Below are 12,949 nucleotides of genomic sequence, written 5' to 3' on the forward strand. Positions count from 1 at the left end.
CTCCAATCTCCACCTCATCTGGAAGGGAGGCAGAGAGCTCATCTGCTTTGCAAAGCGGAGAGACGGTTATCCAAGGAAACACAAAAGCCAAGGTCAGTTTAGATTCAGAAAGTCACTGCACCAAAGATTCCATAAACCTCGCCCTGCAGAAATGAGGGAGGCAGTTCTGGGTCAAGCCAGTTCTTAACACATGTGCAAAATGGACCACCCAAGAGGGGTTCTTGCTGAGCAAACTGGCCTGCCTGCCTTCTGCTTTCCTGTGTCTGCAACTCTGGGCCCAGGAGCAAGCTGATGACACCAGTCTAAGGGCATAAAGGACCATTCCTATTCATCCTATTCATTCATTCATGTCCTAGGGCATCTAGGACAGCAGATATCAGGAAAGAACACTATTCAAATTCAAAGATTTCACCAGTGCCTCTTACATGCAAGTACTTCTAATGGGAGTATTTACCAAAACAGTCAACTCACTACTGCATTTTTTAATCTGTCTTCTTTCACATTTGTACAATGTGATAAATTCAAGCAGAGATGCCCTGGGGATTTCTTGGAATAATTCATAACCCAGTGGTTTTGCTGTTTATCGCTACTCCTGAAGTCCCACGATGTGAGCCTCTCTTTCCATTGACACCCTAGTATTGTTTATTCCTTCTGAGTATTGTATGGCTTGCCTTTTCAGCGCTCTCCTCCAAATTACACAAAGTTTAGCTTGAGACTTTGACATCTATTAAAACACAGGGTCTCCTTCAGGTAGTAATATACTTGATTACTGTTTTCACTTAAGACGTGAAGTTTATTATCCTATCAGCTGGGCCCAAAACAACCCCAACCAAGTTCACCAATTTGCAGACTGCAGACTAAATCTGGCCTGCAGATATTTTATTTGGCTGGCTCAGTGATTTTTGTTTTGTTTTGTCTTGGTTTTGTTTGGTTTTGCTTTGTAATTGAATTTGAATGACTTTTGGCAGAAGATTCTCAAATTCCATAGACCCCACCCCTCCCTATTGCCATGAACCTTACAGACACTGGGGTTTGTGATGATTGCCCAATATAGTAAATGGTGATAGGAGGAACCCGTGTCTCACTCCCAGTCTCTTAATAAAAGCTTTCAATATTTCACCTCTAAATATGATAAGATTCTTTTTTTGGTTTATATTTATATTATTTGTTGGTGGTTTTTTTTTTTTTTTATATCATCAGATAAAGAAGACCTTTCTACTTCTTGTAGAAGTCATTATCACAAATGGGTGTTGAGTTTTACCAAGTGCTTTCCCTGCCTCTACTGAGATGACCTATTATTTTTCTCCCCTTTTTCTGTTAATTGCTAACCTACTTTGCTTGATTATCAAATGTTAACTGAACATTATATTTTTAGAATAACTCCATCTTGGTTATGATATAGTATCCTTGTTATACAGAGCTTGATTATGTTTGCTATTATTTTGTTTAGAATTGTTACCTAACTTGAAGAGAAAGCTTAGTTTTACATTTTCCTTTTTAGAAAAACAAAGATCTTTGGTTACAGAGACCAAGGAAATGCTCACTCATTACAGAAGTTGGGAAGGGTTCCTCTTCTCTATTGTCAGGAAGAGCTTGAGCCTGGGTGGTTAAGGTTGGTTAAGCATCTGACTCTTGGTTTTGGCTCAGGTCATGGTCTCATGGTTCCTGTAATCAAGCCCCACGTCAGGCTCTCTGCTGACAGCGCAGAGCCTGCTTGGGATTCTCTCTCTGCCCCTCCTATTCTCTCTCTCTCTCTCTCAAAATAAATAAACTTAAAAAAATTAACTGATTTACATGAAATCTCAAATTAATTGCCTAGGGTTCTAAATAATAGCCTCTTCTTACCTTCTTAATGCCTGCATGATTTCTAATGATGACTCCTTTTTCATTTCTGATATCGGTATTTTGAGCCTTTTCTCTATTTTTCATCAGTCCTGCTAGGAGTTGATTGATTTTATTAATCTTTTCTCAAAATTAACTTTTGGCTTTATTTTCTCTATTTGTTTGCTTTTTAATTTAGTTACTTTTAATTTAGTTACTTTTAATTTATAATGACTCAGATATGACTGCACCATAACATATAATTAGGCATCCAGATGTGCAACTATGTGCAGAATCATCATGAACGTGACACGTACAGACTCTGACCACCCAGGTATGTTGTGTAGGGTGGCCTCAAAATCACGCGCAGCCTTGCTGTTAGTGATGTGGTCTTCTGAGACGGGGAACGGTTTGTGGAATCATTCCCGTGAAACCAAATGCAGTCTTCTCTCCAGTTACAGTTATTACCAAAGATTCTATGTATATTAAAACGGTACAGAACTACTTTGTGTTAATATAAAGGAAGGTAGGCTCTAGGTAGATTTTTCATCTATGTAAATTTCTAGTGAGACAAGGTGAAGGTTGGGCAGGATGTGGTACAATTATTTGATTGCGGGACACCTTGTATCCCTAACCCATCTCACTGAATGTCCACAGCATTTCCCAATCAGTGTGGCAAAAGGGAAATACAAGCCTCCTAAAATTTCCAAAATGTCCTCAGGTGGCTCTACCATCCCACTGAGGTATAGCTGTTATGGGGGAAGATTATGGCAGATTATCCTCACTATTTTATCATCAAAAATGGATCTGTCTTTAACTTCCCCATATCCACTAAAATTGAGGGTTGACTACTGGGCTCCATTTTTCTCTTCTGCTTGGACAAGCTGTGGCTCCCCAGGGCCTGCCCTAACTGAGACTTCCTCTGGGCTTTCTCCAGTCCACTCCTACTACATAATAGTGCTCACTGACCACCGCTAGAGCAATGCTAGTGTAAGATCTGTTCCCAGCCTGTGTGGCAGCCTGGATCTTGGTCTCTATAAAGCCTCGTGTGTATCCTTCCACCCCCTTCTTCACTTGGGTCATCCTAGACTGACCTGCAGTGCACTGAGCCCTGCATTTCAACAGGTGGTTACCTTGGCGTAAAGCTCCCTCCCTGGAGGTCCCAGGGGATTTTCCAGATCTCTAACTGGCATCAGGGCTGAATGGAGGCACAGTAAGTAAGTCCTGATTGGGTTTGGCACACCAAGTTCATTACATATTTTAGGGGCTCCGCCTAGATTATTTGTCAGTTTCAAAACCCTTCACACATGCTTTTACCTAGTTCTACTTCTGCCTCTTTGGGTCATTGACTACCTTTCTTGAGGCACCATGATGTTGTGGGTCAATGACAAAACCGTCATTCTCTGTGCTGGTAGCAAGTTCTAGGATGATGTTAACCCATCAAGTTACAGGGGCTGCAGCTTCCAGTCCCATAGTTAACTGGGATTTCTCCCACTGTGGGTCCCTTGCCACCGATGGAGTCAACATGTGCTCGATCCCAAGGCCCGCAGTTCAGGTACCTGCAGCACTGCCTGCACTGTGACAACACCCCCCTTTCAAGCACACCTACCCAGGTGACACACTGAATGTCTTCTAACCTTTTCTTTGACACAAGTCGCTGCTTTTCTACCATGCTAGAAGTGAGGCCAGCAGCAGGAGCAGGTATGACCAGTGTCTCTCTGCTGCAAGGGCTACTCAACGACTGACGTGACTTGTTGAGACTCCTCCTTCTGTTGAAACTCCTACCAGCGGTGCTTCTGGAGACCCAGAGACTCCCGTAGCTAAGTAGCCCGTGTCCCCAGCTGCTCACCGGTGCACTACTCAGTCAGGACTGAAAAGGACCTTGGCCTTTGCAGGAGGAATGATGTTTTGTTTTGTTTTGGTTTGGTTTGGTTTGGTTTAGTTATGCATCTCTATTTCCTCCTATGACCCAGCAGTAATTGTCAGAGGGACGTATGTGATCAGTGTTAACACAACTAACAAATGATTAGCAAATGGTTGGTCAGACTTTCCCTGAGCGTTCATGTGGTATATAACAAGGTAGGGCAGACCTGGGAAAAGCATTTTTCCAAAAAGGATCCTTTTTATCTCGGCAGCTGTTCCGACACCAGGTCTGGATTTCACTGACATTGGCATCAACCTTGTTCATGTGTGTTTCTGCATTTCTGTACTGTCCTGATATTCCGGTTTCCTGACATCCTTGTCTACTCTGGGGTTCTTCCTTTACCTCCTCACCTGCTGGGGTTGGCGCTATTTTCTTCTGCCAAATGCAGATGAATCAAAACCATGAGCAGAGAGGCTCATGTGAGCAGCCTGTTGAGAATTTGGCCTCATTCTGATTTTGGCCACAAGCTGACTCCTTATACATGTGGATTGCTCCTGAATTAGGTGCCCGAGGTAGGTAGTGCAATGTATTATAACATGAGAACGTGTATAGAATAGATTCTGAGGGCCATCAGTGTATATGAGCTACTTAGACATCCACTAAGACTTTTCTTTGTAAATATTTTCTTTATAGTTAGTCACTAAAAATTAAAGAGCTTCAGTCACCCAAAATGTATTTCTTGTGCATACTCACTGAAACCAGAAATGTAACCTGATTCTGAAATTGAAACAAGACATCGTATTCTGGTTTTCTTCATGGGAAATGACTGACTTTGGTAGAGTAGAATTAGAAAGTTAGAAGCTTATGAATAAGAACCAAAGATGTATAATGCCAAAGCACCCATTGCAAGGTCTGATGAATTGCATTTAATAGATACAATTTAAAATGGCTAAGGGTTCGTCAGCTTCGTGAAAAACTAAGCTATATCTGAGTTGGACTTTTGGCTGCTGAAAAACTTGCTAAAATATCTGGTCAGATGGACTCACTCTTAAACCCAGAGATGGTTTCAGATGCTCCTGTGAAGCCACAGTGAAGACAGCAGGCATCTCCTCTCAGTGTCCTTGTCTGTTCCCTAGCTTCGTCACCAATGGCCACACCATGTATTTGGAGAAATATTTTCTCACTTAATAGGAAACCTGCTCAAGAGGGATTATGGACAAAAAATAATACCTATTTCCATCAACCTTCTGTGGGCTTTTCCATTAATTTGCTATGTTGCCAACATAGAAAAGTCGGTTATGGAAATAAGAAAGTCTGCCATGGGAAGTGAATAAAGGACTACTTCTCACAAGGAGCACGAGCTGGGATATTAGGAAGTCAAATTTATACCATGCTAAGATATCACTTGTGGGAATTTTCACACATCATATTTCCTTTGTATAAAGATATATATTCAAGCACATTTGTAAAAGAAAAAAACCAACAAAAACAAATATGCAACAGAAAACAATACCATATTATCACACTTCTTAGTGTAGGTCTTTACCAAGTGTCACAGAAAATATTCATAAAAGAATATCAACTGCAAAAAATAAGTTATGGAATATATATTTATTTATATGTTCATACAAAAATCTAGATAGAGGTACATCAATATGCAATAATGGGATTATCTCTGAATGGTAGGGCTTTAGGCAATTTTGTTTTTCTTTACAACTTCTAATTCTTCTACAATGGACTTGGATTGATTATATAATAAATATGCTGAAAACACAAGAAAGTATATTTCCCAATGTCCCAGCTTCTAGTCAGTGAAATGACTAGTAGGAACGAGAGTAGGTCCACAGTGTTGTGTAGTGACTTCACAGTCTTTTACTAGTTCCTGAGCTACCAGCTCTCTTGCTTCCTACCTCTTCTGTCCTACCTTAAACGCCTGACGGGTTGATGGAAAACTCTTGCTGGCCTTAGCTTTTACCATGTGTGAAACAGGCTCATTTTATCATGTATTTCAAGTGAAATTTACAATATAGATATATGGCTGGTTAGAAGCATGCCATCAGGTTATGTACCTTAAGATTACATCAAAATGGCTTATACATTTTTATTATTCACTGCTGTTTTAATTGTAAAAGACAAGGCACCCAGAAGACAGACCGTCTTCTAGCTCAAACTATAAATGGCCAAAGTGTGGCACATTCAGTATTCTGTGTTTATTAGGACTACGTTTTCTCAAACAGCATGTCTATTACACTTATTTTTGCATCTCTGTTAGTATTAGTTAAATTATCAGTGTATTAGAGTCTTCCTAATAACCAGTACTTGAGGCTTCCTGACACATTGTTATACAGCCTTCAGCTTTTAATAAAAATTGTTTCACCATAAAAGGAAAATGAATCTGTAATAATTATTGGCTTGTTTCAGGTTTGTCTTCAAGAGAGATTGAGCTGGTAGGCTAGGGGAATGTCCAGGAGTGGTGTTTACATAAGGAGAAAGATGCCTAATACTCACTCAAACATGCTTTTATTCAAAGGCAAGTGGCAGAAATTGCTGCTCATAAGAAAGCAAATGTGAAAATGGCAGTTCTTCCACATACTGAATGTATACTCTGGGGTAGCTGCCTTAGGTATTACCTGTTGTTGTTGTTGTCTTAAGATTTCATTTTATTTTTGAGAGAGAGAGAGAGAGACCAAGTGAGCAAGCCCGAGTCAGGGAGGGGCAGAGGAAGAGGGAGAGAGAAAGAAGCTCAAGCAGGCTCCTTGCTGAGCGTGGAGCCCAATGCAGGGCTCGATCTCACAACAATGAGATCATGACCTGAGCCAAAATCAAGAGTCAGATGCTTAACCAACTGAGCCACCCAGGCGCCCCAACTTAGGTATTATCTTTACACCTCACTACAATCCTGTTCTGTAAGTGAGGGAACTAAACCATAGACATGGCCTAACCCAACAAGCTGAGAAATGGCAGTTAGATTTTACACAATTTCAGTTTGATTTCAAAGTCCTGTCTTTCCTGAAGCTATAGGACCCCGATAATTCTACCATGCCTTTATAGGAATTCTTATGCTTTTTACAGTGCCACCACATAATAAATACTGCAGGTTTCTTTTGATCCCTACAACAATCAAAAGAAGTGTTTCTCGTCATATACACAGATATGGCTAATAGAAGTTTTTGCAACGGAAAAAAATCCAAAAGTCATGGAGTTTTTGTTACTATAAATGTAAATCCTGTTCATTGTTTCCTGAAAGGTGTTGTGTGATACAAGACATTGAAACTTGCTTATTGAGAATAGAAAAGTCTTGGTCTCAGTTTTGATCCAGTTCCAAACCAAAGGAATCTTGTGCTGGGGCTTAAAACAGAGAGCTGAAATGATACACGTCCCTTGCTAGACTGGGAACCGCAATCCCTTAATTCAGATGACCTCAAGGCTTGACCAGAGAGTACTCAGCTGCTTCTTCCGGTTACCTTTTCATGCTGGCTTGTCCTTAATATAGCTAATGTTCCCCAGATGTATCAGCTGCTAGCTGTCTTTAACTCTCACTGGGCTCACATGCAGCACTGCCTGCTTTGCACTGAAATGGAGGGAGAAGAAATCTCTCCTAATGCAGAAAATTTCAAGTCTCTCAAGTGCCATAAGAGCAAAGCAATGCCATTCAGGCAAAGCGACCAAATGCACATTTTTATTTTAAACATCTCATTTTTTAAAAAATAAAATATAATACTGTAATAAACTTCTGTGCCATTACCCAGCTTCGACAAAATGATTTCATGTTGTAACATGAACCTCTTACCATGTACACCTTCCAGGATGATTTTGTAGCAAAATTCAGACATTTCATTTTGTCAACAAACATTTCAGTGTGTAACTCTAAAAGAAGAAGACTCTTCTTTCTACGTAACCACAATACCATGATGGTAGCTTTAAAAATAAAATAATTCTGAATGCCATCAAATATTTGGTCAGTGTCTACATTTCCAACTATATCTTTAATGTCAGAAAGTTTTCTGGTTTGAATCAGGATCCAAACAAGGCCTACATGCCATTATTGGTTAATATATTCCTTTCTCACCTATGGGGGGTTCCCCTTCCATCTATTTTTCCTCTCTTCAGTTTATTTGAAGAAACTCAATTGTGTGTCCTGTAGAATTCTTTGTCCTGATCACATCTCCATAGCAGGGTTTAGCATATTCCTTCTTCCTCTGATTTGTCTGTGACTTAATAAATGGATCAGGAAGACTAACCAGATTCAGGTTTGATTTTTTGGAAAGATTCCTTCCTCTCTCAGGAGACACCTAATATCTGGTTTTCTTTCTGTTTTTGGTATTAGTAATAATTGATACTTAATGCCTACATCCACGAACACATTTTGTGTTACAAATGGATGATATTCCAATTCTGTCATTTCTTTCTCATTTATTTGCTGACCTACCATAATTTACTCAGTGGTTCTTTGCTTATACATTTTCAAAGTAATGAGTTGGTTCATTAGAGTCTTCCGATGGCTGACCAATTATTGTTGTAAGTATCATTATGAACTCATGGATTTAAACTGATGAATTTAAATATGTTTTTGTTTTTGTTTTTTTTAGAGATAGTATGAGTGGGGATGGGGCAGAGGGAGGGGAAAAGAAAAAACCCAGGCTTCACACTCAGCGCAGAGCCCAATGCAGGGTTCAATCCTACCACCCTGGGATCATGACCTGAGCCAAAATCAAAAGTCAGGGCTCAACTGGCTGAGCCACCCAGGAGCCCCTGGTGAATTTCAATCTTTTGAAGGGTTTTTTTTTTTCTCATTGATCTTCATATTGCTTCATCTTTGACAGTCTCTGAGAGCTGATTTTCAAGTTTTTGGCACACACTTAATAATCTTTGATAGCTTCCTCATTATCTGATGTGACAAGAGTTTCCAAGACAAGCTTGTATATTTCCTGTCCTGGATCTGAATCTAGAATTAGCCATCTCTCCAAAGATCTCTTGTTCCTTTCAGAAGGAAATTGGATTTCAACACCACATCCTGGGGAGCAAGAGTGCTTCTAGGACATTTTGCTACTGGGTGCATCAGTGTTTCTTAGACTTTTCAGTTGAAAAAACTACAAATAGTTTCTTTCAAGCAGAAAATGTCAGTTTATACTGAGACTTCAAATTCAGGACTAAAAGCTCTTATTAATCTCTTCTTTCTGACATCAGTTTTTCCTTTCTCCCTTGTCAAGAATCTTGCTTGTCAAGGACACTGGATAATAGGATTATAATATCGCAGAATTATACTTTATGCATACAACATTTTTGAGTTACAAAATCATTGCTATCACCTATACTATGATTACTGAAAACTACCATTTTTTTTCTAGCTTTTTTTTTTGTCCTTAAGGCATATATTAGGGATGTACAATCAAAAACTGTTTTTTAAAAAATATTTTGGAGCACCTGGGTAGCTTAGTTGGTTGAGCATCTGACTCTTGATTTCAGCTCAGGTCATGACCCTAGGGTCATAGGATCAAGCACTGCTTTGGGCTCCATGCTGAGCAAGCCTGCTTAAGATTCTCTCTCTCTCTCTCTCTCTCTCTCTCCCTCTGTCTTTCTCCCCTGCTCTGTCTCTAAAAAAATAAATACAAACGAAAAGATATTTGGATTCGTTTCTGAGGGGTTATGCCAGCACTAGTTACTGGTTTTGATTCACTTCTCTCATTTTAATTCAATTTTTAGGGACTTAATTTTTTATTATATAAAATGCTTACACAGATTCAAAGTCAATTCCATAGAACAAGGTATATTGAAAGAAGTCTACATTCTATCCCTGTTCCTTCATCCTATTCACTCTGTACCCTTAGGGGAGATGTCAGCATTAGGATTGGTACCTATAATTATTACATATTGTATTTCTTCCCTTATTACCATTATTTACTCACTGTTCTATAATTAACTATATGCTAATGCTCACCAAATGCCCTTAAATTAATGTCTATCCAGTCATTTTAATTGTCTGAAGGTTATTCTTGAATGGATACATCAGGAATAACTCATGGGATGTTGAAAAGAGTTTGGCTTTATACTTGAAAAGCAACTTATCTGAGTAGAAAACAGTTGGTCCAGATTTTATTTTTGCTTTATCCTAGAAGGCATAAAATGTTGCTATTGAAAATTCCTCACAATTTTATTTTCTGTCAGTTATAAGTGACTTAGATTTCAAGATGTTTCCCAGATGTCAAGAGAATTTACTCAATTTTGTCAACAACCAGTAATTTCCTTACTTTCCTGTGTTCTCATTTTATTTTCCCAGGTACACAGTGTGTCCTTTCAACATGTACTGTCTTATGCATATATATTCTTAATTTTAGGAAAGTTTTTTTTATTATAGATTTTTAAAATATCTCATTTTATTGTTTTGGTTTTCTTCTTTGGGGACTTTATTATACACATGTTGTTTCTTCTTTTCCTATCTTTCATAAGGCTGAATGTATCAGAGATTTCCAGAGGGCTGATACCTGAACTGTACCTATTAAAAGCCCAGCTTTAAATGAGCAGTAAAATGTTAAGGAATATAAGCCTAAGGTCTATAAAGTCTAAGGATAGAATTGACTAACTACCAGGTGAACTGAATGCATATTCTCCTATGGTTCAGACGACCAACAGGCTATATGTTTCCTAGTAATCTTATGTCCTCTTATTTTCTTAAGTGCCTAAAATAAGAAATTACATGAAATTTACTATTGCAAGTGAGATTATGCACAGTTTCCAAAGTAAAGTTTACAAAAACAGTTCCAGGGGAAATTATTTATAATTCATTGCTAGGCAAAACTTTGTTTTCCCTGTTTCTTTTTTTCTAATGAGGTCATCATAACCAGGCTTTCTATTTCCCCCTGGCTGCTAGGAATCTGAGCCAAATTGTGGCTCAGTCTGGTAACAATAAACATAATTATGACAGGATCCTTATTGCATGCAGGTATTCTTTAACTTGACCCCAAGTTAAAGGTTTTTAAAATTTGGTGTGAAAGGACAAGTTTACAGAGAAACCATATACAAAATTTAGTTAGAATATACATTTTTTTTTTCTGGGAAAATCCAGACATTTCATCAGATTTTTATTCTAAAAGAGATCTGTGATGCAGAAAGAATGTGAAAACTACTGTTCCTTTATTAATTATTCCATTAATAAAACAAAAGCGTCTATTTTAGTTTAATTTTAAATTCTCAGTGATTTACCTCAAAATGAGTTATTTACTTTTGGAATCACACTAAGCTTATTTATTTATTTTTAACGTTTATTTATTTATTTTTTTTAACGTTTATTTATTTTTGAGACAGAGAGAGACAAAGCATGAATGGGGGAGGGTCAGAGAGAGGGAGACACAGAATCTGAAACAGGCTCCAGGCTCTGAGCTGTCAGCACAGAGCGCTATGCGGAGCTTGAACTCACGGACCACGAGATCATGACCTGAGCCGAAGTCGGCCACTTAACCGACTGAGCCACCCAGGCGCCCCAACGTTTATTTATTTTTGAGAGACAGTGTGAGTGGGGAAGGGGCAGAGAGAGAGGGAGACACAGAACCTAAAGCAGGCTCCAGGTTCTGAGTTGTCGACGCAGAGCCTGACATGGGGCTCAAACTCAGGAATGGTGAGATCATGACCTAAGTCAAAGTCAGATGCTTAACCAACTGAACCATGCAGGTGCCCCAGCACACTAAGCTTTTTTTTTTTTTTTTTCTTTTGTCTTGACAAAATATAATGAATAACAAACTGATGAATTTAACTTCAGACCTCAATCACTGAAAGTGAAGTCATTCCATTTATAAGTCTAGATTATGTAATATGGGGGGGTGTAGCTAAGCTCTTTTTCTACAAATATTAAGAGCCTGCTAAAAATAAAACTGGGTTCCCTAACTTTAGAAAGAATGCTAATATCCTATATTATCATTGTAAATAGTGTCCTCCTTAAAATACGTTGAGACACAAACCAATGAGGCAATTATTTCTATATAAGCTAGTTTCATTATATTTACTTTTTCTCTTCTTCTATAATGCATTGTGTTTTCTTGCATATGTGTAAATGTCTCGAGGTCTTTTGGTGAACATTTACCAAATTGGTCATATTATTTCATTATTGCCATATATCAGACACCTCTGGAGAAATGCTTCCATCCACTTAATGAAGAATCAAGGTCTGCAAATAGTTCTCTTGCTCAATGCATAGACAGAAGATATTGTAAGAGTGTGTTATAGAATTAAAACAAATACTAAATTTACATTAATCTGATATCTGAGTAGAGCGAAGAGGTAGGACAAGGCACGCAGTGCTTGTTAAATCAAAGTTGACCAAACTTGGGAGGAAAAAAATTAAGCTTATGCTTAGGAATCCAAAATATCTCAATTAGATGTGCAATTGAATAGAATCACTTACCTAGAATGCATTCATTTTGTATTTTGTCAACGATTTCCTTTTAACTGTTTGTGTTCATTCTTTAAGCCTTTTTCTAGCATACAGTAAGTTTGTAATTCTGTGAACAGATTGGCATTTCAATAAAAAGAGTTTTGTTGACTTGAGAAATAAAATTAACTTCTGGTTTTGGACCTATTGGAAATACGGTTGTCATTTCCATTCTTGCAAGGATCTGCAAAATTAGCTTTGAATAATTTCTTCCTGTTTTGCTATTCCTCGTGTAATTAAACACTTTAAAATTCAGAGAATTTAGATTTGACTTGATATTTCAAACTGTTTAGAATGTGGCTGATGATTAAATGGTGAATAATGGTAATATACATAATTTTGCATGACATGAATAAAAACAGCTAGGTGAAATTTCACAAATCATTTGCCCTTTAAGCAAATGGTTACACATTTTTGGTCTGTTGATTTATGCAGTCAACTAGAATTAGTAATTAACTTGCAATCTGATGGACTTGAAGTCGGAGAAAAAGATTTGAGGTTGGAATTTGTTTCTATGAATGTTTTTGTAAATGTGGAGTCAGCTTAAATGCCCAAAGTGGATTCTGACACTGACACTTTTCTTCCTCTCTGCTGATTTGATTCATAGGGCCAGTAGTTAAGTGGCTGAATAGTGAGGTTACAAGCAGTCATTATTAAGGTAAGCAAAGCCTCACTCTTGCTTGTGGTCGGACATCTGATTTTAATTGTGGGAGAGGTAGATAAACATTGATGCTATGGTAGGAGAGAAGCTGGTATGCCATTTCTAAGCTCATTGGAAGCTTATAGCTTGCCAGTTTACACAGACATACACACAAGAGGGTGGAAATAGAGCCTAGTTTCTG

At 38.3% G+C, this 12,949-nt stretch overlaps 1 long non-coding RNA gene across 1 annotated transcript in view; it reads left to right on the forward strand.

Annotated features, from left to right (window-relative positions):
* LOC122236430 overlaps window positions 1-12,746 on the forward strand; it is a 65,449-nt gene extending 52,703 nt beyond the window's left edge. The window contains exon 3 of the long non-coding RNA XR_006214482.1: window positions 12,715-12,746. This is a non-coding gene — a long non-coding RNA (uncharacterized LOC122236430). The remainder of the gene's footprint in view (window positions 1-12,714) is intronic.
* Window positions 12,747-12,949: the final 203 nt, after the last annotated feature.

The sequence above is a fragment of the Panthera tigris genome, chromosome A2, assembly GCF_018350195.1.
Source record: "Panthera tigris isolate Pti1 chromosome A2, P.tigris_Pti1_mat1.1, whole genome shotgun sequence".
Classification (NCBI taxonomy): Eukaryota; Metazoa; Chordata; class Mammalia; order Carnivora; family Felidae; genus Panthera; species Panthera tigris.